Source organism: Carettochelys insculpta, chromosome 27 (assembly GCF_033958435.1).
Source record: "Carettochelys insculpta isolate YL-2023 chromosome 27, ASM3395843v1, whole genome shotgun sequence".
Classification (NCBI taxonomy): domain Eukaryota; kingdom Metazoa; phylum Chordata; order Testudines; family Carettochelyidae; genus Carettochelys; species Carettochelys insculpta.
Genome location: NC_134163.1, coordinates 14120336 through 14146856, shown reverse-complemented (window position 1 = coordinate 14146856; position 26521 = coordinate 14120336). Strand labels below are relative to the sequence as shown.

Below are 26521 nucleotides of genomic sequence, written 5' to 3'. Positions count from 1 at the left end.
AATGTCCTTCTTTGACAGGATCAGTGGCCACGCGCAGTGTTTTGCACCCTTTTTTTTTTTTTTTTTTTTTACAAAGTACCCCTTTTTAAAGAAAATGTAAGTACCCCCAGGCATCTCTCACGTACCCCAAAGGGTATTCAATACCACTGGCTGAGAGACGTGGTCCCACGGCAAGCTGAGTTCTTGAAACAAGGGCCAGTCAACCTTTCCAGATGACCGTACCCATTGCAGGAGTCAGATTTGTTTTGCATCCCTCCAAGTTACACCTCACTTAAAAACCACTTACAAAAACGTGCAAAACTACCCAGCAGCCTTCGACTGAAAACGTGCTGACTTTCAACCATCTTATTATCAAGGAAATTAATTGGAATGGAACTATTGTACTTACATTTCAGCCTAAGGCATATGAAGCAGTAGAAACTAGTCATTCTCTGAACAAACTTTTAGACTGCACTATCTTTACTAGTGTTTTTATGTAGTCTGTTGTAAAACTAGGCAAGTATCTAGATGAGTTGATGTACCCCCTGGAAGTCTTTGGGGTACCCCCAAGGACACAGGTACCTCTCTGGCCTAGCACATGATGGGAAGCAGCAGAGGTGGTAGATCTTGACTCTAGTGAGGCTTTTGACACAGTCCCACATGGCAGTCTCCTAAGCAAACTATGGAGATGTGGTTTAGGTGAAATTATATCGTGGATGCACAATGGGTTGAAAGACCACTCAAAGAGTAGTTATCCATAATTCACTGTGAAACTGGGAGGGTGTATCTTCCAGGGTGCCACTGGGGTCGGTCCTGGGCCCGGAACTAGTCAATATTTTCATCAAGGGCTGCAGGGGGGGATCACTGAGCAGGGAGTATGCATTTTGGATTTGCAGATGATGCCACACTGGAAGGAGTTGCAATCACTCTGGAGGACAGGGTTGGAATTTAAAATGCCCTTGGCAATTTGGCAATTTGATCTGAAATCAAGAAGAGGAAAATCAAGGTAGACACCTGTAAAGTACTGCGCATGAGAAGGAAAAATCAAATGCGCAGCTGCAAAAGAGGCAATCACCGACTAGATGATAGAATGGGCTACAAAGGCTCAGGGGGTTATAGAGGATCACAGATTGACTGAGAGTTGCTAGTGGGATGCTGATACAAAGAAGGCCAAGATCCCCGAGGCAGGTACCAGCAGGAGAGTCAGATGTAAGCCATGGGAAGTAACTGCTCTACTCTGCCCAGCACTGCTGAGGCCTCAAATGGAGGTCTGTATTTCTCCCCCTCACATCCCTCCCCTGAGCCACCCCAAGCACACCCATCTCCTGCCCTAACTACTGCACCCACCCCGTGAGCTGAGCACCCCCAACCTCTGTCGTGACTCCTGCACCCCCCTGGGTGTCCACCAATGTTCTCTCTAATCTCTTCCATCCATGTGCAAAATAGTTTTGATGCACACTGAGCCATGTGCAAATGTGCACCACCAGGAGAAACACAAAACCTAGCTGGGGTTGCTCTGCTAGGCAGCGGTGCTGGATTTAAATTTCCCCTGTGTGGCAAAGGAAGAGGCAGAAGAGCCTTGATAACCACCATCCAACATGTTAAGGGTTGTGTCAGGGCTGCCTCCCAACTCTGACACTCTGAGTGCAGAATGTGGGCTCCTGCAATACCTTAAAAATATCTTGCCTGTAAGGCTCTGCTTCAAAAAGCAGCCCAAGGTCACAGATTCACTGACCCTGGGAGGTAGCTGCCATGGCCCAAGTGAAAAAACTCTTTAACCCAGGAAGACACACATTGGATGTCTCCCCATGGGGTACCCCATGCTCTTAACCTTGGAAACAAAAAGCTGTAATCTGATAGCTGACCTTTCAGTCTAAGACATGAATATTCACACACTCTTCTCAGGACACAGGGCCCGAGAACAGTAATTTACTCACAAAACAAGAGACAATAGCTCAAACATACCAGTTGCACCACAGAGAATTACTTCCCTGATATTCAGCTTAGACGTTACAGAGTACAGGGGAAAGAATCAAGTCATTAACCAGAGCAACTGAAAAAGCCCACACCAATTTCAAAATAACCATAACCTGATTGCATCTAACTACACATTTCCCTTCCACTTACGTATCATTTCCCTACCACTTATGAGACGGCCAGGGGATTTACTGGAGGCATTCCAGCTGCTTAGGAGCAATCATTTTTCTTTGTCCTCTCTGCATCAGCCACACAGACAAAGACTCCTCAGCCTGCAATTGTCCTCAGTTTAAAACAGTTTCATTTCCTCTCATTGGCTTACCTGACTGCCCCTTCCTGAGAACCCTCTGTAAGGGTTAACCCTTTGCCAGCGTTCATTCACGACAGGCTGTTATAAAGAGAATGGTGAACAATGATTCTCCCTGTCCACAGAAGACAGAACAAGAAGTAAGGAGATGGGGGTTGGATTGTAGGACAAAATTCCTAAGTCTAAGGGGAGCTAAGCTCAGGAACAGGCTTTCAGTAGAGGCTGGGGGATGTCATCACTGGAGGCTTTTGAGAACAGGTTGTACAAGTGCCTGCCATCGGTGGCCTCTGCTTATCGGTCCTCCCTCAGTGCAGGGAGCAGGACCACATGACCTCTCTGAGTTCCTTTCGACTGTATTTCTGTGAGGCTGTGGAGAAATCCCTCCATCCCTGGTAAGTTGTTCCAGTTGCAGACCTCTCACTAAAATCAGGTTCTCAGTCCAGCCCTGCTGTCCTTGCTCCTGCTGGTGAAGCTTCGATTGGAAGGATGTGGAGGGAAGGGTGCCAGTGGCATCTGTTAGGTGATAGCTGTATGAAAGTGATGTAACCCAGAGACTCAAGCCCTTTGGGATGGGTCTGGATCCATGCTTGCTGCACAGTGAAAAGCTCTTAGTAAGATACACAAGAGGCCGGTTAATTCCAATGGGAATTGCCGGTTTTAAAACTAGTGTAAACCAGCTGCACTTTGACTGGGTGGGAGCAGAGTGCTAGGGATACGCGGGGCTTTCAGAACTAAAGGGGGGTTAGGAATATTTTGCTTGGCCCTGGCCAGCTGGAGGACGGGTCGAGCTGCAGAGGGACGAGAGGGGGAGGCAGGAGACCTGGATTCTATTCAGCTGGGATGTGCCAGGAGTGGGGGTGATTCCCCCGCTGGAGTGCAGCTTTCCTAGGGTCACTTGTGTTTAATCACGCAGCCCAGACAAGGTGCAGCTGCTGTCTTAAATACTAGCTCGTCCCACTTCCTCCAGATCTAGCCCAAGGGCCTGGGGCTGGGGGGCTCTGTTCTTTGGGGCCTGCTTTTCAGTCCCAGCCCCAGAGGTGCTGTCAGAGCAGGAGAGGATGTTTTACTACCTGTGGAGGATGCGCACTCAGCTGCCGAGTGCTCTGGAAGGGAGGCTGGCAGGGCTCCAGAGCCAGATCGTTTTCTCTCTCTGGTGCCCAATTTATTGCATGAAAATGGGCTCCGGTTTCTTTTTAATTCTTTGATGGGGAGGAAAAATGAAGCCAGCAGGCTGGCTACATAGGGTGTGGCATAGAGGGGGCCTCATCTAGCCCAGGGATGGAGGCCTGCTCCCCCATTCATCAGGACTTACCAGGTCGCTGATGACCAGGCTAAGAAGGTGCAAACTGCTCCCGGGTGAGAGGAATCAGATGCAAAGCTGTGTTCCCTGTGAGCAGAGCCCTGGCGTGGCCACCCAGCAAAGATTCAGCCACCCAGAGCTGGCAGCAGATGTTTCGACTGGTGGTGGGCGTCCACATGTGCTTCAGCGCACAGAACAAAATTTATTCCGTGCCTGGATGGAAAAAATTAGACTGAAGAACCCTGGTTCTGACTCCCAGTTCCATGCTCTAACCACTAGACACCAGGCTCACCCTCTCATTTATTTCATCTGTTACTGCGGTTGTATGCCGCTCCAGCTTACAGTGCTCAGGAAGCTGCTTCTCCAGCTGCTGCGAACACCCCCAATCAGCACGTTGGCTTCTCTCTGCAGACCCATTTGGTACATTGCTAATGGGTGTCCTCCCCCACAGCTGGGGGGCCTTCAGCCGCAGCCTCAGAGATACAGGAGCAAGAGGTGTTTTGGACACTGGAGGCTGGAGCAGGTTTGGGGCTCAGGGAGAGCCCAGAGCCACGGCAGCTAGCAGCCTCCTGAGATGGGCCCAAGTAAATGTTTTATTAACCGCTACTTAGCGGATGTTGCACTAATGGGTTCTATTGATGTCATCGGAAATAGGCTTTATTAAATCTTTCCTTTGGTCTGGATGTCAAAATTAAGATGTCTCGGCCAGGGGAAACGTATTGCCCCGCCGTGAGATGTCAATTGATTAAAATGCCCAGCCTGGCACATCGAGGGGTTTTCAGGGCTTGAACGCATCAGTCTGGAGGGAAAGAATTGCTACTCCACCGAGCATGTGAGCCACCCTGCTCTCATCACTGCCATGACAACAGCGTTCCCTGGACGTCGAGCACTTGGGCAGCCACCTGGGACAGAATCAGGTGCTGCCTGGCTGATTGGCAGAGTGCCCACAGCCTGTGTTTCTATGGGTGGAGCACACCTACACATGCCTTGGTGCACATAACAAAATGTATTCCACACATGGATGGAAAAAAAAATTGGAGAGACCCCTGCGAGCTACCCCTATATAGGTCCAACAACATGGGGTTGAAGACAGCATCTCCAAGAAAGGCTGCCAGGGTGGCTCAGAGGATTTCTGGAGCAGTGACATTATTTGCTCTGGGGGCAGAGAGGGCAGGGCTCTGGGGCAGAGACTTTCTGCAGGGCTGTGCACACCACTCTGCCCCTTTCGGCGCACCCGGCTCTTAGCCATGCCATGGCTATGTGATCACACACCTCTGTCTCCCTCTCTGGCCCTGATCAAGAGATGGTGAATCTATCACATTCCTGGGCCATTTATTCTACTGGGCCAGAGACCAGCTGGGTGCTAACTGGCTAATCGGCACGTCTGGCTTTGGCTGCCAGCCGTAATCAAGCTCTGTCTCATGTGCATACACACGCTCTCATCTCCCCCTGCACACCCACTGTGCAGAGGCAACACTTGGGGGTGGGGATGCAGGGCCACATGCCCCCTCTCCCCCTCCCTGCATTTTGGCCTCGCATGTTGGTCTGCTCCCCAAAGGGCTGATGTAGCAGGCTGGAGCCCACCCAGTTCTCAGCTGTCTCTGGGTGCATGGCAGGGGTCTCTCTAATTTTTTCCATCCAAGGGTGAAATCAATTTTGTTCGGCGCACCGAGGCCTGTGAGGATGTGCACCACCAATAAACACACAGGCTGCTGGCTGTGGGTGCTCTGCCCATCAGCTGGGCAGCACCTGAATCTCTCCCGGTTGGCTGCCCAAGCACTTGGCTCACAGGGAATGCTGGTGCAGGGGGCTGCATGGGCTCAGTCCTGCTTGATTCCTAACAACTCCACACCTTCCCCTCTTCGTGTTCTCCACAGTCGCTGCGGGGCCGAGGGTGGGGACAAAGCATCAAGCAAGCAGGATCACAGTCCATGCTGAGATCCCCGTCCACATCCCCTTGCTCCCAGACTCACACCTGCAGGCAGCACAGCTCTGGGTGACAACCTCATCCACCTTCAGGCACCCTTGGGACAGGGCTTCTCCCCTGCTGCACCTGCCAGCAAAACGCCAGCCAAAGTTGGCAGGGCACCTCAAACTCCCCCCATCTCTCCCCCCTCCCAGACATGAGGCATGGGGCAGTCACGTGCTACCTCAACCCCCCCGGTCCACCCTCATGAGTCCCGCATCTCTGCCCCAGCACAACCACATGCTCCTATTAGACACAAGGTCCAAAGAGAGGGGACCGGGCAGGGCCAGCTGGGACCCAGCAGAAGCTGCTGCCTGGCTTCCAATAGCACTGCTAGGATTCTTTCAAATCACCTCTCTGGCGACAGACGAGCCGGGACCCCCCTCAGTGCATAGGCACTGCCCAAACCCATTGAATCCTGGTGCAATATTGTGCCCTAGGCTGGCTGTGCCCCCGTCTGCCTGGGGACTAGTGCATGGGGAGGGATCTGCCCCCCCAGAGATGCTTTTCACCCCACCCCAGAGTGGAGCAGGAGACAAAAGGACTGGGCAGGAGGGGGCTGCGAGAGGAGAATGACTAATATTCCCTTCCCTCCCCATCCCTGCAGCTGGAGGGATCTGGCTGGCAGCCCCAGGTGTGGGGAAGGACTAAGGGTCCAGACCCCTGGCTCTCTCCCAAGCAGCCCCCCACTCCGTACCCAAGTCCTTGCTGAATGTCAGCGGCAGTGACACGCCCTGGCTGGTTCGGTGGGAGGCCTGAGGGTTCTGCAGCACACGCTGGTTTCCTGCCCTGGGTGGGCACGGAGAGGTCAGGGGCTTTAAATAGGAGCATGCTGGGGAAGGAATCCTCGCCATGCCTGCCTGCCTACCAGAGAGAGACTGCTCCATGTGGTCACACACGAGCTTCTGGCCTGGCCAGAGAAGGACAGACCCCCTGGCCCCTGGGTCTGGCCTGCCTCGGGCAGGCTCTGGTGCCTGCCAAAAGAGTGGGACCTGGCCCAACACACAGGGAGCCAAAGAAAGGGGCACGCATGGGCTTCAGTGCCAGGCCCAGGGATGCAATTCGTTTCTATTGCCCCTTGGCCAGCGTGCAGCTACTGCGTCCCTCAACCACTCATGCTCCCACTGCCCGGGAGGGCTGGGGCTGGGGTGTCGCTGCCCAGCTGTCCACCCGCCACACGCTCTGGCTGGTTGGGAAGTGGGGGCCGTGCCACCCACTGGGACAGGTGAGACTAAAGAGCCTGGGGTGTTCAGCACCTGGGGGCAATAACCAGGGGAGCGGGAGGTTGCAGAAGGGGCGGGACCTCAGCCAGAAGGGGCGGGGCTGGGGCTCACCTTCTGCACCTGGGCATTCACCCCCCTACCACCCTTGTCCCTGAAACTTGATTCAACTTCCCCGTGAATTTTTTCACCCTTCTAGCTTATTGCAAGGGGCAGTGGAGCTGGGGGGCAGGGGAGAGAAAGAAAGAGGCTAAATGGAGGCGAGATCAGACAGATACACTAGGATTTAGGGAACTAGACAGACAGACAGACAGACAAAGGAGGACCAGCGACACAATGGATGCGACTGGGTGTGCCCAGTTGCCTGGAGGGTTTCCCTGTGCGGGGAGGCAGAGGTTACTCACAGGCTTGGCGACTGCTGCATGGGAAAGCTGGAAAAGCAGCTGATCTGCTGCGGAGGGAAGCCCCTCGCCCCCCCTCCAGCCGCCCACGCCCGTGCTGCAGCTATTCTCTGCCAGGGAGCCCTAGTAAATTATGCATTCTCTCTGCTTGGGTTTCCCAGAGATGAGATTCAGAGGAACCTCCTCAAGGGGCGTGAGGGGCCCCCTGGGAGCCAGGCTGCTTCCTGGCATCAGCCCTAGGAAAGGGAGGAGCAGAACAGCATGGGGCCAAGCCCATGTAGGGGGAACGGTGGATGAGGCCAACCTGCCCCCCAGGGCTGCTCTGACCCCAAACAGGCACTGCATGGAAAATTCTGTATTTGCTGCCAGGGCCGGATCAGGTTCCTTCCCCAGGTCACAAACAATGGGCACTACACTGCAGGTGGCAGCTGGGGCCCGCACGCAGTTGGGTAAACACATTTTAAACCCTTGCCCAGCCAGGCAACAAAGCCAGCCCTTGTGCATGTCCCAGGCTGCTTGTCTTTAACACCCCCTGAGGCCACAGCTCTGCTGGGAACAGGATCCAGAGGCAAGGAACATCCTGTGTTACCTGGAACAGGAATACCCCTCCCCAGCCAGCCTCACCTGCTCCCTGGGATCACGGCGTCACTTGGAGGAAGGCAGCACCAGCTTATCATCGGACCATTGGTTACCGTCTTCCTCTTTATAACAGCCCTTCACATACCTGAAGTCTGTTATCAGGTCTCCTCTCCAGCCTTCCCTCTATTTTTGTTCCATTCATGGGCAGAATAAATTATGTGATGTGCACCGAGGCATGTTTGGATGTGCACCACCCATAGCAACATAGACTGACAGCTGTGGATGCGCCGCTCTTCAGCTGAGCAGCACCTGAATCTCTCTTGGGTGGCTGCCCAAGTGCTCAGCTTACAGGGAACACCACTCCTCTCAGCCTGCTGTCCCTCCTCCCACCTTTTTAAACCTTCCCTCGCCCCTCAGGTTTTCTAACCTTTTGGTCACTCTCCTCCAGACTCTCTTCAATTTGTCCACCTCTTTCCTAAAGTGCAGTGCTGGGAGCTGGACGCAGAACTCCAGCAGAGGCCTCAGCCGGGTGGAGCAGAGCAGGACAGCTACTGCAGCCTCTTGGGCACGACACGCCTGAGAACACAGCCTTTTGCAAATGCAGCTCACAGTCAACTCACATTCCAGCTCTGATCGGCTGCCAAAAAGCTCTGCAGCAGAGCTGCCACCCAGCCAGCTGCCCGTCCTTTTGTAGTGGTCCAGCCAATTCTTTCCTTCCTCAGCGAAGGACTTTGCATTTCTCCCTATTGGATTTCGTCATGTTGATTTCTGACCAACTCTCCAAATTATCAGAGAGTCACAGAACACTAGAACTGGACGGAACCTCGAGGGATCGGCAAATCCAGTCCCCTGCCCTCATGGCAGGACCAGGCACCCTGAGAATAGCCACGTCACAGTCATCTGAATTCTCATCCCATCCACCAAAGTGCTTGCAACCCCTCCCAGCTTGGCGCCAACTGCAGCTTTCATAAGCATGCTCTCCATTCAGCTACCCAACTCTTTCATGCATAATTCATAAGTCATCCATTCATAAGCATACTCTGCATTCAATTATCCAAGTCAAGGACTAGTCCCAGATCCAGCAGGGACCGTGCTGGAGTCTCCTGGATTAGATCTCCCAGTTTGACATGCACCAGTCACCGTCTGCTGTTCACTTTCAGCTGTCTTTCAACAGGTTCTGCACTCAACTTATAAGGACCAACTTTCCCAGCCTAGGCCAGGGCAGGCAACCAAAAGAGCCAGTTTTTTCAAATTTGGCAAAACCTCAGTAATTGCAGAGCCGCAATGCATGCAAATACGAGACGGTCCTTAATAAAGAACGTCAAACCAGACTGTTTGTAACCCCTGTTTTAAGAGCAGTACACACCACTTTGTGATGAGATACATGTTCACTACAGGGCATTCACAAACTTTTTACTTATTCTATTTCCTCACACTTTACCTGGGGGTGTTTGTACCACTGTCTGCCAGACTCCAACTCCCGAACCCATTTTAACGATGCCCATTTTACGTCACATTTCATTTCCGTTTTCTTTCTTAAAATGCGTGTTCCCCATCACAGCAGGAGTGCCGCAGCTTCCTTTTCCGTTTCCAAATCAGGACTTCATTAGCAACTCGATCAAAACACAGATATGGTCATATGCCACAATGCACTGGACATATTAAAGGGGACATTATCCAATGTTTCGAGATCACATATCGCTTGTTATTTACATGTGAGTTTGGCTCATTATTGGGCTTTTAGACATTCACTGTTAAAAGTAACGAGGAGGGTTTTGTTTTTGTTGTTTTTACTTTGCAAATATAGCATGGGAAGCCACAAAGAAATCCTTAAAGAGCTGTGTGTGGCTCCGGAGCCGCAGGTTGCAGACCCCTGGCCTAGATCTGTGCCCAGACAGGGAATAAAAGTACCAGCTTAGCATACCAGAGTTCCAGCACTGGCTGTGTGTTCGGCAGCTCACAGGGAGCACCCAGGCTGGAGGGCGGATGGCAGGCAGCAGACCCATAAGCCAGGACATGGTGGGTCAGTAGAGGACGCTGAACTGTCTCTGTGCTAATAAACAACCCGCTTTCCTCTCATTCTTCCTCCCCAAACACCCCCCGTGATTTTAAACAAGCCATGAACTCACACAGATGCTGTCCACGCTATGCTGAGGAACTCGCTGCACCCCAGAGGTGGCTGCATTTCAGGGCAGCGCAGCCGAGACATCTCTACTCTGTAGTTGGCAAAGTATTCTCGAGGTGCAGAGCATTTCCACGGCAGGATCCAGCACTGACAGAGTTAAACAATCCTGCAAGTGCTTCTGTGAAATGCTGGTGGATGTGCAGGTCCAAAATATTCCTGGCCCTTGGGCGGGTGGAAAGCAGCCCTCGCCCCTCGGGGAGCTCTGGAGTCTGACAGAGCAGCTGCTGTGGAGGCTGAAGCTAAAAATAAACTTGGACGGTCAAAAGGTTCCATGCCGCGATTTATTTATTATCCTTCGACTATTTCCTGCCTAGGAAACAAGTGCAGGATACTGGAGGGGGTGGGGGAAAAGCAGGTGTGTGTGTGTGTGTGTGTGTGTGTGTGTTTAAGACAGGCAGCTTGGGAAACGCACAAGGTTCCCTTTAATTTTTTGCCACCACTGGGGCAGAATAAATTTTCTTCAGTGTACTGTGATGCGTGGATGTGCACCACCAATAGAAACACAGGCTGCCAACTGTGGGCACTCTGCTAATCAGCTGGGCGGCACCTGGATCTCTCCTGGGCAGCCGCCCGTGCTTTCAGCTTACAGGGAACCCTGGAAATACGGCGTGAGGATGGCTGCTTTGTAGAATTCTGCAGGCCCTTAATCTGGAGGAGGTGAGCTGGATTTAGGGGCGAGGTTGTAGGGAAGAGGTGACACTGAGACGGGGAATGTTGGGTTTCATGAGCAGTGTTTGAAATGAACAAGAGGCCTAGAGAACTCAGCCACCCTCCAACCCCTGGGGACAGGAGAGGGGGTCAGGCCCCAAAGTCATGAGCCACAAAAGGATCTGAGGACTGGGAGAAAACACCTAATTGCAAGAGCTCCTGCCATTTAGCTGATCAGAAAAGCTCGAGAGATGACGGCACAGAAATACCTTTGCTGGGAGAACGCTGCAGGTACTACAGAGCTGTTTAGCCTGCCCAAGAAAGCAGAATGAGACCTAATGGCTCATCATTAAAGTCTGGTTAGAAATAATGCCCCGATTTTTCATAGTGAGGGTCACTAACAAATCCTCAGGGAAAGGTCCATTCTCTTTCAAATCCACAGGGCATTCTTTCTGGAAGCCGAGTCGCTGGTATCACTACTGGGGCAGCTGGCAGGGGTAACATACAGGAGCTCAGAGGAGATTTAATGGCCCCCAGTTGGCCTGTAACTCTGTGAATTCAGGAACAAACCTATGAGCCTGGCTTTAAAACTAGAAGGTGAAAAAATCAGTGTGTGTTGGGTTTTTCATTTATCATCTGGTTTCAGGCTCTGCTTCCTAACCAGGAGAGTTGGAAACTTGCTGCTCTTTATTAAACAGAAGCTTTGATTCTCATGAAATGGCAGGATTCCAGCAGCTGAGGCTTTAAGAACCAAATATTGTGAAGGCAGCTCCTGTGGAACAGGCGCTGGGGTCTAGCTGCTAAGACTGGGAGTCAGAGTCCTTTGCTTCTAGCCCAGCTCTGGGAAAGGAGTGGTATCTAGTAATTAAACCAGGCTGGACTGGGAACCAGGACTTGTTCAGTCGATCCCCTTCTCTGCCACTAGCCTGCCAGGTGGCCTTGGGCAAGTCACTTTATCTCCCTCCCTGCCTCAGTTTCCCCATCTGTAGACTAGGAAGAATGACACCAAGCTGCTCTGCAAGGAATACGGAGGACAGATGCCACTGCAGTTATGAGCCCCTTTCTGCTGCCAAGCTTGGGAGATCTGTCGGCTGTCTGAGCAGCATCTCTGTGCTGCAGAGGACACAGGGTCCCAGCAGCAATGACACCGCCCTGGGTGGGATGGAGGAAAGGCAAAGCACGAGGCAATAGAGAAGCCAAGCGGTGACATTCCAGCGCAGGTAGGGGGAAGTCTAACTCAGGGATAGGGGCTGCAGGGCCAGGTTGGGGGTGCAGGATGGGGCTGTGTGTTAGCAGATGCAGGGCTGGCATTGGCTGGCACAGGGTTGGTTGGGAGATTCTTGGCTTGTTCACAAAATTGACAAGATCGACCTCCTCACCAAAAGCTCTAGCTTCAGAACACGCCAGGTTCCCTGTCGCAGCAGACAAAGCCCCATCGCTTGACCCATTTCAATACAGTGCCACCCAAATAACCCACCAGAGAATAATTGCAAGGGGCCGTTAGATCCCTAGAGCCTAACCCCCCCACAAACGCCAGCTCAGGACACACCACCTGCAGTCGTCCAACTGGCAAACCAGGCCCCCAAACCAATTGTATGGGAGAGATTTTTCCTTCTGCCTTTAAGAAGCCACTGGCCAGAACCATGTTAGTACGCTCATGCCCAGGGGTCAGCCGAGAACAGGACCTCATTGCACAAAGCACCAGATGCACACAAAGCAGCTGACAAACAAAATAAAGATCCCTTTTTACAGATCAGGAAACTGAGGCACAGAGCAGCAAAGCAACTTGCCCAGTATTACCGAGCAGGCCAGTAAAGAACACAGCCCAGGCCAGGGCTCTAGCCACCAAGCCACTTACTCTCTCACAGAAGAGATTATCCTGATCCCCTGCACATCATAGGCCACAGAACTGCCCCCACTCACACTCCCATAATAGGCCACGAACAGTGGCTCAGTCCCCGACATCCTCAGCTCTCAATTTAAAGACCTCCAGTTGCAGAGAATCCACCACCACTTCCTCACCTTCCAACCAGCTCCTGACCCAGGCTCCATGCGGCTGCAGGAGGCAAAACCTCCCCAAGTCTCTGCAGAGCTGACCTGGTGGAAGATTCCCTCCCGGTGGTCATCAGTGAGACCCAGAGCACCCGGCCCAGCTCCGCCAGGCAGATACCCCGGGAAGAATTCTCTGCGGGAACTCTGAGACCTCCTCGTCACAAGCCATTGCCGGCTCTGCGCCCCAGTGGCTGCATTTAGCTGGAGCAATGAACAGATCGATACGTTGCACTGGAGTCTGACATGAAACTATTTTGAAGCTCAGCACATGCAGAGCCAGCTCCAACCCGCCACTGGTTCTCCCCCGACTCCTCTGCACCCTGGGCTCAGACCCACAGGCAGTCGGCCTGTACTGGACACACACTGCCCTGAGCTCTTAGGGCATGCAGTGCTCAGCACTCCTTGTCTCATTGTTCTCAGTGGGGGAGGGGAGAATGGGCCATTGTTCTCTGCAGAAGTTGCTGGGTGCTGTGACCTTCAGGATATTAGGTTTGCTTAGTTTGGAAAAGAGGAGCCGGAGAGGGGAGATGGCCACAGCTTTCCAGTACCTGAAAGGGGCTTCCAAGCAGGAGGGAGAAACATCATTCTCTTTAGCCCCCGAGGACAGGACAATGAGCAAAGGGCTTAAATAGTAGCCAGGGAGGTTTAGGTTGGACCTTAGGAAAAACTTCCTACCTGCCAGGGTGGTTAAACGCTGGAATGAATTGACCAGGGAGGTTGTGGACTCTCCATCTTGGGAGATATTTAAGTTAAGAGCAGGGTAGAACAGACACCTGTCAGGGATGGTCTAGACAGCACATAGGCTTGCCGTGAGGGCATGGGCTGGACTTCATGACCTCTCGAGGTCCTTTCCAGCTCTAGGATTTCAGGTTCTCTGCTATCAGGCCGGGGTGAGACCACCTTGTTCCCGAGCACCTTACAAGCCTGAGACTGGCTTTAAAACCTCGAGACTGCCGCCGCCCCCACCCCAAGAAATCCAAGGTTCTGTTGGTTCACCGCCTGGGCTCTGAATCTCTCTGGGTCATGTTGTCAAGCTTTCAGCCCCCACTGGGGGACCTGGAAACCTACCCCCGCCCATGCAAGGAAAGCTGAGATTCAACCCGAGGTCCAGGACCTGGGGATCAGGGAAAAGGAGTTGTAAATATCACAAGGCTGAGGCTCCCCTCACCGGAGTAGGCAGCTTGGGGCCCTTCCAGACTGCCTGGCTCTACAGCTCTATTCACACACTCAGCTGCGGCCATAAGCACCTGGCTGAGCCCTGCATGAGGGGACTGGGCACAGCTCAGGGACGAGCTCTCCCAGCCAGCCGGCCTTTGGGTGACACCACAGTAACCATCTGCTGAAGGTAAAGCAAGCAGCTTGGGTACAGAAGCCGCTTATGAGCCCCTGTTCCTCCACACAGCCTCTGGAAAATGCTGCCAGTGACAAATTCCTGCCTTGGAGCCTGATATTACAGCCGTCCGCTTACCTGCGAGCTACCCAGCTCATCTCTGGGTCTTCGCCTCAGGGCAGGGTGGGGAGCACGCCGATTCCTGCTCGACACCCCAATGGGCTGTGGGGCTGTGCCTAGCACCACTCACTTCTCATTGGCGGAAGCGGGGCTCCCTCTTCAGGTGAGCCCCCAGGAAGCTGCTTGTTCACAGCTGTCGCCGCTTTCACCCCACCGCGGGCTCAGTTGGAGGATCCCCTCCAAAGCAGAAGGGGTGTGTGGGTCTGTGCCTGCCCCCCTTCCCCAAACAGAGGGCTCCCTCTGCTCTGGGGGTGACCTTGAGGCCTCCCCCGAATCCACCAGCTCTCTCCAGAGCTGAGCAGGTTATTTTTAGCCAGGAGTCACTCGCATCCCTATTGTTATTGGCTTGGCCCAACGGTCTCTGTCCCTGGCTGCCAAATTCCAGCCTCGCCCCCGGTCCTGCACGCGGCTCAGGGATGGCCTGGGCAGCAAATCCTCCTGCTTTGCAGATGGAGCAGAGCTGGGAGGTAGCAGGCTCCATCCCCAGCTCCCGCAGCATTGGGCCACTCGGTTGGGCGGCCGATGGGCTTCATGGACCTCAGAGGATGGTCCCAGCGGGTTCTGCAGCCCGGCAGACCTTGCAGGCTGGGTGTTTTGTCTACACGTCCCTTTATTCCAGTGCATCCCACCCCTGAAGAGCACCACTCCCCCTTGGTGATGAACCTTCTCTGACCGTTCCCACCTCCTCCCCAGGGTTCCTCTGACTTTTTCCATCCAATGGGTGGAATAAATTTTGTTCTGCACACCAAGGCATGTGCAATGTGCACCACCCATAGAAACACAAGCTGGTGGATGTGGGTGCTCTACTCATCAGGTGGGCAGCAGCTGAACCTCCCCTGGGTGGCCGCCCAAGCACTCGGCTTACAGGGAACACTGCTCCTCTCCCACCAGGGCCCGCCCAGGCAAGTCCCACCTGTGCAGGTGTTTTAAACCTTGTCCCTCTCCCAGTTCCCCAGGGCAGCCCCTCCTCCATTTGTCGTGCCCCTCTCGGAACTCCCTCCCATTTGTCAATATTCTCCTGGTCCCAGGGCTGGGAGCATCCCAGCTTACCTGGGCACAGCCACAGAAGGTGAAAGAGACAGTTCTGGTGCTGGGCGGGAGCCCGACCCCATCCATATGGGAGTCCCACAGGCCACCATCTCAGCCTGCTGAGACCTCCTGTACTGCAGAATCACAGCCCTTCCTAATCAGGAGGGGATCACAGAACCTAGAGACACCAAGGTACATCTACGCTAAAGACATCAGCCAGCTGTGCTCTGTGGGTCAGGTGCACCTTGGACCAATGTAGCCATGCTGGCAGAAGGCCCCAGTGCAAACATAAGTTCCACCATCAACACTCTGTTTTAGCCACTCCAACTTATATCACTTGTGGGGCCCCGCATAAGCTATCCGCTAGGGCAGCATGCTGGTACAGCTGCGCTGGCAAAACCTTGAAGGCATAGACCTGGCCAAAGATACTGGTTTCTACACAACTCGTGTTCCAGCTTTAGCCTCCTTTTTTTATCACTGCTTGCCTAGAACTCGGGACAGCTCACAGTTACACCCGGTGGCTGAATCATGAACTGCAAGGAGCTCTCTTTACACACACCCCGCCCGCCTTCTGGGGCACTCTGCCCACATTAACCCTCTAACTGCTGCTCTTGGAGGTTAGGGTTGTTAGGGCTCTTACAGGCAGAAAATCATATTCCTGTTGCTAGCCATAGACTTGCTTCCTGATCTTGGGCAAGTCACTCCCCCGTGCCTCAGTTTCCCCATGTGTAAAATGGGGAGGACTGTTACTTCTTTTTGTCGACAATGGAAGAGCTCTCCCAGGTCCTTCTATGAAAGGTTGCTGCGACACACCTGTTATTGTTGTTATGCCGCTCACACACTCACATTCACATTCACACACATTCCCTCAGAATTCGTCCGTCTCTGCAGCCAGGAGAACTAAGATCTCCATCTATGTTTAGATGGCGGTTGCTGACTCCCCGGCTTTTGTTCTGCTGAACGCTGAGCAAATTCCACCTCTGCAGTCAAGCCAGGCTCCTCTTGGCATTTCTGCCTTCCAAATCCCACCAGCCCACTCTTGCCTCTGGAGTCAGCTTTCCCCCAAGAGCTGAGCACAGCAGCCGCTTTCTCATTTGCCCCAGGCAAGGACCTTTCATCTGTGATCTCGTCACACATCAAATGCCAGTGTTAGCTGACCACCTGAAACTTAATTCTTTAGTGACAAAGGCCCGGCGAGCACACAGCTCCCCAAAGAACTACTGTCTCTGTTTGAGACCAGTGCTCCCTCTAATTTTTATCATCTGGGGGGGGAATAAATTTTGTGGTGTGCACTGTGGCTTGTGCAGATGGGCACCACCCACAGAAACACACGCTGCTGGCTGTGGGTGTTCTGCTAATCAGCCAGGCGGCTCCTGAAATCTTTCCTGGGTGGACGCCCAGTGCTCACTTTCTAGGGATCACTGGTTGAGACCCTGGCCGCAACATTAACATTAGCACAGCATTAACACCTGACTGCAATAAGAATACAGCAGTGGACTTGCTCCTGGGCCCACCATCCTTGCCCTCTCCCCACCTGGAAAAGCCCACACGGCTGTCGTTGCTGTTACAAAGAAGCTAGGCCACCAAGCTATGATCTAACTCTTCTGGCTTGGCTGCTGTATTCAGACCCAAGAGAAATTCAATTGCCGTCCAGCTGAGTAGCAGAGCGCCCACGCCCGGCAGTGTGTGTGGCTGCTGGTGGTGCACTGAGGCACAACAAAATTTATCCCACCCACGGATGGAAAAAATTCGAGGGAACGCAGGCTCTATCCTGCATTACACTTCGCCTGGAGAGGAACCCCAGTGAAGCTGAGGTAGCACAAGAGCAGGTGGCCACCCCCAGCCCCGCAGGGTGGCTGTTGAATAACCTGAGCACCTCCGCACAGGGCAGGGGCCTGGAAGGAACCAAGCCAGTCTCCTCCCAAGCTTGCCGCAGCTCTCGTTCTCCTCCGCACACGCCAGCCGGAATCCGTGGCGCAGAACGGGAGCAGCTGCTGCTCTTTGGGGTGGGGGGTAGGGCCAGGAAGACCACTGTGAATCGTGACTGCGTCAAGCGCCTGCAGCGCCATGCAAGCCTCTGTGCTACCCACCCACCCGGCTTAGATAAAGGACCTAGGAGAGAGACAAAGAGCTGGCTCCTGCCGCCATCTCGGATTTGGTTTCAATGCCAGTTCAACTGAGCTTTTAGGGGATTGGCTCAAAGCCCCCCAGCCCCCTGGTAGCATCACTCAGAGCAGGTTCTGTGCCTCGTTCACAATGAGTTCTATTGTCTTTGCACTCGGGCTGCAGAGGAGCTGGGCCCTGTCGTGCTGCACGGACACAAGAGATGGGCCCTGCCCCAAACAGCTTTCGGGCGAAACGGTCAGAAGGTGGGAGGGGAAACCGAGGCACAGGGCAGGGGCAGGACTGGCTCAGGCAGATGGCAGAGCTGGGACTGGAGCCCACAGCCTCTGAGCTCCAGCCCCACCAAGAACTGCCATGGGGAGGGCAGCAGCTCCCTGCCTCCATCACGCCTGGAGCCCTTCCCTCCTTTCATGCCTTCTTACCCCTTTGCCCTGAGATTCAGCTTCCCCCATATGATGGTCCGGCTGCCGGGGCTGGTGCCCCCGGCCCAGGCCGCTCCCCAGAGGCGGCCGCAGCTGAACCCAGGGATGGCCAGAGCCGTGGAGGGCCCCAGAAAACAAAGGCCCTGCCCCCCGAGGGCCTGGCTGCCCCCCGGCGGCTCGTTTCTGCATGGGAGCCTCCCTGTGAGAGGCAGCACCCCCCCATCGCCCTGCACCCCATTGCACCTGCAGGGCCGACAAGCCTCATGCGACCCGCTCCCCCGCCGGACCCCGCAGCCTGGCTCCCGGGGGGGGGGGGGGAATGGAAGGACCCTCCCCCCAGCCCGTGCTCGCTGCCCCAGCTCTCCCTTCCCCCCCCTCCCCTCCCCCCCGCCGGCTCCGTGACGTCAGCAGCCGCCTCCGCGCCGCGCGGGGAAGCCCGGTGGAGGATTCCTGCCACGTGACTGCCAGCGAGCCCAGCGCTCCCCCGGCGTCCCCCCGCCCCCGCCCACCCCGTTTCCATGGCAGCAGGCAGACCACCCCCCCCCCCGCCCCATCCACCAGTCATCCTCCGCCACCCGGCAGGGCGGGGAGGGGGAGAGGGACCTCGAGCGCCGGATGGGGGGGATTCCCCCCCCCATAAACCGGGCGGGGGGGAGGGGAGGGCAGCCCCCTCGTGAGGGATTCCCCAGCAGCGGAAACGGGGGGGGAGGGGCGGGCGGTGTCACTAGCTGAGCAATGGGGCGGGGGGGATTCCCAGCTGCTTCTGCAGCCAGAAGGGAGAGAGACTCAGGGACCCGGTGACGTGGGGTGGGGGGAGAGATGGGGGGGACACGTGGCTTCCGCTGCGGGGGGGGAGGGGGCTCGGAGGAAATCCCCCTCCCCCACCCAGCACAGCACAAGCAGGGCTGGGCAAGAGGGAGCCGGGGGGGTTCAAGGGGAGGTGGGCCTGCCAGAGCCCCCCCACCAGCCACCCCGGCCCCCCCCCCCGTCACCCCCATCCTGCCACGCACTCTCCCTTCCTCCAGCTTTGGGAGGAGGAGAGGGGGCAAACCCCTAGATCAGGCCCAGGCCCATTGCTGCCCCCTCAAAGGGCAAATGCTGGGGAAAGAGCAAAGCTGGGTGGGGGGGCGAGGAATGGACGGAGATGTAGGAGGCACCAAGGAGATCCCTCCTGCCCCCCGCCTCCCCTCCTCGGGTGCAGGGGGGGACCTGTCTGCACACCCCTCGTACCTCACATGGGACAGGCTGGGGCCTGTGGCTAACAACCTACTGCTGCTGCCAGGCAAGGAAGCTTACCCCCAGCTGGGGTGGTAAAGGGCCACGGATCAGGGCATCAAAGCCCACCCAGAAAACGGGGGTTGTTACAGCTGCCAGCTGCACCCCAGTTCCAGGAGCTGCAGGAAGGACGGAGGCAGGCAAGGTGGGGAGCTTCTAAGGGAGAAGGGGACAGAGAGCGCTTGGCTCTGAGGCTTGGATGATCCCATCCACCCAGGCCCAAGCCCCTGGGAGGTGGGGGTGGAGAGGAGGCCTTTCCCTGAGCCCCACCACCTATCCTGCCCCCATTGCATGGCAAAGTCCTTGGATCACAGCACTGAGATGCCTTCCCCTCTCTGTGGCTCTGGAGAGCCAGGGGCCAGAGCTGTGGGGGGCATGTGGGAGACTGTTCCCATTAGCAGGGGCCCAGAGACCACAGCCATGGCCACGGGGGAGGTGGGGAGACCCATCGATTCCAGTAACACCTAGCTGCCCGCAAGCAAGTAAACGGGGGCTCCCTCCTGCATCCCATTCCTTCCCCCCTCCTGCCCACCAATCGCAGGACAGCAGGCAGTGCCGTGGGCCACTCCAGGAGCCCTCCCCTGGAAAAGGTAAGCCAGGCAGCAAGGCCCAGTGGTCAGGGACACTGGACTGGGGGTGGGGGAAGGGGGAAAGAGAAACCTGAGGTCTGTTCCTGGCTCTGCCCCTGTCTGCTGGATGACTTGGGGCAAGTCACTTCCCTGCTTTGTGCCTCAGTTGCCCCTTCCTCTATTCAGACTGAGCTCTTTGGGCAGGATCTGCACCTCCTCTCAGCACCTGCCATGGATGGCACCCAGCAGGTACCAGTGATACATATGGGCTCCCCTAGTGGAAAGGCAGATGCTACCTGGTAGAGGCCCAGTGGGCTGCCACGCCAGGGACTCGCCCCATCTGCAAACAGGGGGTGAGCTGGGGGGGGGGGGCGGAGCCTCCTCCCTCATCCTTCACCACTATCCCGAAGAGGAACTAGGCTGCTCCTGGCTCTGAGGTGAGCTCACCTCTGGGCTAACCAGGCAGCAAAAGAGATGCCAAGCAGATTAACTGCCTTTACCCCTAGGCTGTGATAACAGGGCTTCTGGGCCCGATCCTGGGGGGGGGGAGGGCAGTGCCCTGGGGCACTGCATCCTTTGTTGATCTCAGTGTCATTTACAAGCCCTTCACAGGAGGTCAGAGGCAGGGAGAGGGGATATGCAGAGTTTAACCCTTCCTGTTCCAAGCGCCCAGGCATGGGGATTCCCCCTTGCCCCCAACTCCCCTTCAGGGAAGTCTTCTGCTCACGCTAACCCCTCTCCCCATTTCGCTTCAAGCCCTGGGCCAGACTTTTCAAACCCTGGTATCAGGCACTGCATAAAGTGGGCTGAAAAATCCCTCCCCTGCCATGGGCTGGTTGTGCCCAGGCCAGGCTCAGAGGCGCCTGGCACTAGAAGCAGGGCCACAAGCTGACAGCAAGGGGCTGCCCCTGCCCACGGGGCCATGCCAGTGCTGTGCTGGGACAAGAGGGAAGCAGGGAGGCAAAGGAAGCCCCCTCCGGCTGCTGACTGCCCCACAACCAGGCCACGCTCTGCCCCCACGGATGCCAAGGGGCCAGGCTTGGGCTGCCCAGACTTTTTGAGTGAGAGGAAATTTAGGGCTGGGAGAAGACAGAACTAAGGGTAGTGCTAGGGGACATGTAAAAGCACCCCCACCCCGATATCCCACCCCCGCTGCTGCAGTGTGTCCCCCCAGCTCTGCCCACGCCCGGCCAGTGCCACTCGGTCCTGCAGCCCTACCTGTTCCAGCCCCAGGTGCCCCACACGTGCTGCTCACCCAATCCGCAGGCCCCCATTATCTCCGTCCCAGCATTTCATGGGAAGCCCCTTAGTTTCGTGCCATGCACCAAAGTCCATCCAGCCTCTGCAAACTCATGTCACGTACAGACGGGTCACCAGGGCGGAGAAGGAGGTGGCAGGGGCAGAGCATTAACCCCTTGCAGCCCATAAACCAGACAGTTTCTCAATCCCCCAGTCTTTGGCCAGGATTAGAACATGTCCTTGGGGTGACTTTGAACAGGCCATGCTTTCTGGTGCATTATCATCATTTCTGCACCACATTCCTCTTGGTTATCTCCTGCACATACCCAAGAGGCAGAGGCTGCTGCCAGCCACACAGCAGAGGCTCTAGTGACCTCGAGAAGACCCCCACGGATTGTTTACTGGCCTTCTCGTGCCCTGCTGGGCCTGGCCAGCTGAGAAGCTCAAACAGATTGAGCTGGAGGGGGGAAGATTTAACAGAGGAGGGAGAAAGATGGGGAGGCACAGAAGGGTTGTGACGCACCCAAGGTCGAACAGTAAGTTGGTGGCAGAGCCTGGAATAGACCCCAGGAATCCTGATTCCTTATTTCCCCTAATCTCAGCATGAGGCCAAATTCTACCCCTCCTCCCACACCTGGTGGTGGGGAAAACCCAGGAGTCCAGTTGGCCAGTCCCCTGCTTTACGCACTGGACTATATTCCTTCCCACACCACCTGGGTGCTACAACAGAGAAGAACTTCAGGGCCTCATGATTCACTCAAGGTCACAGCCCCCCTCGGTTCCTGGGAACGTTTTCTAACAGATAGATACAGCCTCTTCCATTCCCTGCAGGAGGCCACAGAGGCCCCTGTGCCTGGGCCTCACTGGAATGCTGGCTAAGCATGTGCTAAAACAGCGAGAAGCCCTGCGGCACCTGATAGACTAAGGGACTGTGCTATTGTGCTGGCTCCAAGGCTCACAACCTCCCTGTCCTCCCCAGATTGCTAAAGGGCATTGGCCCCCAGCAGAGGAACAGCCGAGTCTGTAGACGCCCAGCCACCCTGCCTGTGCACCCCTTTTAATACTCTTGTGCAATGCGCCCCCTTATTTTTTCCACCTCCGTGTGGAATACATTTTGTTCTGTGCACTGAGGCACATGAGAACATGCACCACCAAGAGAAACTAGCTAAGGGAGCTCTGCTCACCAGCCAGGCGGCATCAGAATCTCTCCAGGTAGCCACCCAAATGCTCAGTTTACAGGGAACACTGCCATGGGCCAACTCCATCCCAGGTCCCAGTGGGGTCCCAGCGGGCCTGGGTCTCCCTTGGAAGCCACTCTCTCATCCACTTGCAGGGGATTTGTCCAGCTCCCTGTCAGCAGAGCCCTGTGAAAACCACTCCACCACCTGCCCTCGGATCTGCTGTGCTTCGAAACAAGGCTGCAACCTGCAGGGCTGCGCGGGGAACAAGGGCCCTTCCCTGCTAAGCCTTTCAATGCAGCACAGGGTGGGAGGCACAAGGAGGCCCTGCTCAGCCCCCTCCAGCACAGCCCCAGCTTTGCACAGCACTGGGGAGAACCTGCAAAGCAGGAGACAACAGCAACACAAACACTCTGTACTCACCGGCTGGAAAGCGGCTGAGCTGTCATCCCTCTGCACCAGGGAGGCCAGAGCACACCCTAAGGGCAACAGCTGTTCCTGCCTGCCAGGTTTAAAGGGCCAGCCAGCACCTTGAGAAAGGGAAGCACCGCTTTAGAGCTGGTGGTACAGGCACAGCTTAAACGCCCAACTCCCCCTGCAGCTCAGGGCGAAGCTCGGGGATTTCTGCTGCAGAACCTCCTCTGTGCGCTGTAGTCAAGGAGTTACGCCAGCCTTCCAGCCAGGCCTGACCTCCTGAGGTAGTGAATACACTGACTGATTAGAACCCTGCAGCCTGCTCTTCCCCAGGCCTGGCCCCGCACAGATCTCAAAGTGCTGGAGCCAAGGCCAAGCACAAAAGTTCTCCCCAGTCTACAGATCTCGGTGTTTGACTGGCAGGAGCTGAAATGTTTTGGCTCAAAAAAAAAAAAAAAGAGGTTGGTTCTGACGGGAATCCAAACAAGCTAGTCACAGGCGGCTTGGCCGTGTGCCCCAGCACGAGTCACACAGGAACACGGCAGCCTGGGACGAGGCCTCATGCAGAGCCCAGCAGGTCGGTGTCTCCCACACGAGGCTCTTTGTCACAGCGATCTGTCCCCAGCCTGTCATCTTGGCACAGATGCCCAGGCTGCGGAGGGCCTCTGGTGATGACCGCCACCTCCGCTCACTGGCATGGCCAGCTCGGAGAAGCTGCCCATGTGATCCAACCTTCCCTCTAATTGTTTCCATCCACGGACAGAATAAAACTTGTTCTGTGCACCGAGACATATGCGGATGTGCACCACCCATAGAAACACAGGCTGCCAGCTGGGAGGCACATGTATCTCCCAAGTGCTCAGCTTTCAGCAAACACTGGCAGCAGCTGGTCCCTGGGTGGGATCATCCCAAGGGGGCAGGAGCCTCCTGAGAGCTGACACAGGGAGACAGCCTGGCCTGCAGCAGCGAAGGGGTTAATCCCATCCTGGAGCACTAGGAGGGGAAGGATCAGCCCCAGCAGGACCGAGAGTTTGCCTGGAAGCACAAAGCTCTTTGGGAAACCCCTGGTGGAGTCAGGGTGGCGAGAACACCAGCCCGGAAACACCCACCAGCAAGACCCACTGTCACCTGGCACTCACCTGTACCCACCACTAACACCCAGCACCACCTGCTGCTGCACCACTGCCCGGTGGGTGTTAATTCCACCAGCAGCCATGGGCACTGCCCTTACCCAGGAGAACTTGTTGTTACTCACCTGGTACCATCCCACTTGTACCTGCCCTGGCCCAGCATCCCCCACCCCCGCCGCTGTGTAGCATCCAGAACCCAACTGAGAAGCCTGATGGTGTCCATGGGGCTGGGTCCCAAGGAGACGGCGATAGCTCAGATTGTCCCTTCGCACCCAGCTGGGCCCTGCTGAATGTAACCCTAGGAGCCTGCAGGGAGGCCTGGCCCCCAAGAGCTAGCAGGGCCCTGCCCGCCTGGTTCTGAGGGTGCCCCGTGGGCAGCCCAGGGGTTTACAGGATACCCTGGCACTGAGCCACTTCTCCATGCCTGAGCCTCACGGCACTCACAGAAAAGCCCCTCCCTGCCCAGCCAGGAAGGCCCCCCGCCCTGCCCCTGCCCCGCTGCTCTCCAGACAAGGGCTTTGGAGCTGTCTGGGCCAGAGCTCTCGCTGCAGCTGAGCCAGGGGAAGCTCCCAAGGCAGCAGAGCTGATCTGAACCGGGGAGGGGGCGTTGGGAACTGCCCCGGGAACAAAGATGCTTGGGACCTCCCTCCCCCGGGCAGACGAGCCTGAGCAGTGCCTGGGAAACGAAGGGGCTGTTGCTGGCCTGCAGGACCGCCCGGGGGCTGAGGGTGCAGGAAAAGGGACAGCTCCCCCGCCCCCACACTTTGAGAAGGGCCCCAGCCAAAGTGCCTTGGTGCAGGGGGCTGGGCCCAGCTCCGAGCACTGGAACCTGGCCCCCAGGACTATGCTGTCAGGTTGGGGAGCTCCCACAGGGAGCCTGGGGGGTCTGAGCTGTGATCCCACCCGCTGGGTAGCAAAACCCTCCCTTGGGCATGGCCTGGCAGCCCCTCCCTCAGGATAGAGGCCTGAGGCAAGATCTCAGTGGCAATGCACCTCCCCCGGGCATAGAATTTGGGCTGGGGCAGGGGGAGACGCCCTCCCCCACTTCCCCCGGCAGGCCTGCCCTTGGCCCAGGGGTGGGTGGCAGTCTCACTGTTGCCTGCAGCTACCCCAAAGCTGCAGCCCGGCCCTGCTGGCACACAGGGCGTGTGGGCTCCCCAGGCGTCACTGGCGCCCGAGGGTGGCTCCCTCGCCCAGCCCTGTCAGGTGCTCTCCGCGCTTCGGGCCCTTGCAGGGTAGTGAAGCAGCAGGCGGGCCAGGGTGGGGCTGCCTGACTTGGCACTGGGGAAGTGAACAGGCTGCAGCGACTCCACCGCTCTCCCTGCCTCCGGCCCCACGTGCTTCCCCTTCTTGCTGCAGCTACTCTCTGCTCCCGGCCCAGCAGCACAGCTGGGAGAGGGGGGGGAGGACCCAGTCTCACATCCACCCCCAGCCTGGGGGCCGGAGGGGCGGGAAGCACAGGGTGCATGTCCCAGGGTACTGCTTGGGGAAGAGATCCCAGCTGGCAGGACCAGGTGTGGTGGCCCCCTGGAGCCAGATGGGGCGATGGGCATCAGGCTGGCAGCGCGAGGCCTGAGAGGGAGAAGCAGGGCTCTCCCGGGCCTGCCCCTGGAGATTGCGTTCAAACGTGCTTTGCAGGCTGCAGCCGGCGGTTGGCCATGGGAGCAGCCCCAGCCCCAGTCCCGCTGCTTGCTCTGCTAGTTCACACAGCACACCAGCCACCGGTAACAGACTAGCAGAGGGGGAATTCCACTCCCCTCCCGCTGCAGCCCAGGGGCAGTGATACCTGGCCTGACTTGGGGGACACCGCTGTTCCCCCGAGCCCCAGCAGGGAAGGGCCCAACGCTCACCTGTTAACCTGCAGGCGGACGGGAACCCAAGGCAGCACCGTGGGAGCTTCAGTCCCCTCCGCGACTCTGCACCTCACCAGCTCTCTGCTGGCCCAGGCTAGGGTTACCCCCGAACTCCGCAAATGCTGCTTGATGCCAGCTCGTGCAGGGCGAGGCGCTGCTGAGTGCCACCCCCACGCAGGTGGTCTTTAGCCTGGGGAGCCCTCAGGCATTTCTCCAGCGCGGCAGAACCGGGTTGGACGGGTCTGGCTGAGCCAGGGCCACACAGAGGAAGAGCCGGGTTGGCGCAGGTTAGCACTCCTGCTCCTCGGCAGAGACGGACAAGCAGTGAGCGCTAGAAGGGAGGGGGCGTGGGAGAGTTACCCAGACCTTTACAAGAGCACAGCTCAGCTCCAGCAGGTCTTCCTTGACCCCAGCGCTCTCCCCATCCAGCTTTTTGACCTAGGATGAAGGCTCCCAGGGCCCAATATGGAAACAAAGACTCTCTCCTTTGTAACCAAAGTTGCACTGGATGCTAGACCTTACTTAAGGGCACAACATAGAGCCTCTCTCCCCCTTCCCCATCGCGGGCCATTTCTCTCTAGCCCTGGGAAAGCTCACGCCTCACTGGTGCAACGCACAGCGCAGCCCATGAACAGCTGCTGAAATAGGACCCAACGGCTTCATATTTGATCTGTGCTGAGCCACGGCTGGAGTGCAAATTTAATTCTTCTTCCCCTCCCCTTTCAAGGTCGCTGCTGGTGAGGTTGTAAAGAACCTTCCCCCGGCTGCAGCTCCAACAGAAGGTTCGTCAGAACAGACGCTTTTTGAGCCGGTCCTGGGGAAAGCAAGACACAGGAGCAATCCCATCGCACAGGGGTCTGAGAAAGGTCCCACCCCATACTAGGTCAGCTGCCTCCTCCCGCTAGCCCTGTAAAATCGCCTGTGGTTTAGCAAAGTGATCAGCAAACTGTCAGGCCAAAGCCTCTGCATAAGACACATTAGGCCTCAAGATGGACTGACGGCTTAGGATATGGGCCTGGCTGCAGGCAGTGACCTTGGTAACTCTTTAAAGTACTGCTGAGCTGTTAAACCCGTAACTGCCCGATAGTCCAGGCTGAACCTCTCTCATCTAACTCTCTCCTCCGGCAACATCCGTAATCCAGCCTGATTTGAGTTAGCCGAACA

General features: G+C 56.5%; 1 protein-coding gene across 1 annotated transcript in view; it reads right to left on the bottom strand.

Moving 5' to 3' along the window:
• Positions 1 to 22443, bottom strand: part of KCNN1 (potassium calcium-activated channel subfamily N member 1) — a 66233-nt gene extending 43790 nt beyond the window's left edge. Inside the window, exon 1 of the mRNA XM_074978364.1 lies at positions 22384 to 22443. The gene's annotated coding sequence lies outside the window, so the exon portion shown is untranslated. The remainder of the gene's footprint in view (positions 1 to 22383) is intronic.
• Between the last annotated feature and the right edge of the window lie 4078 nt (positions 22444 to 26521).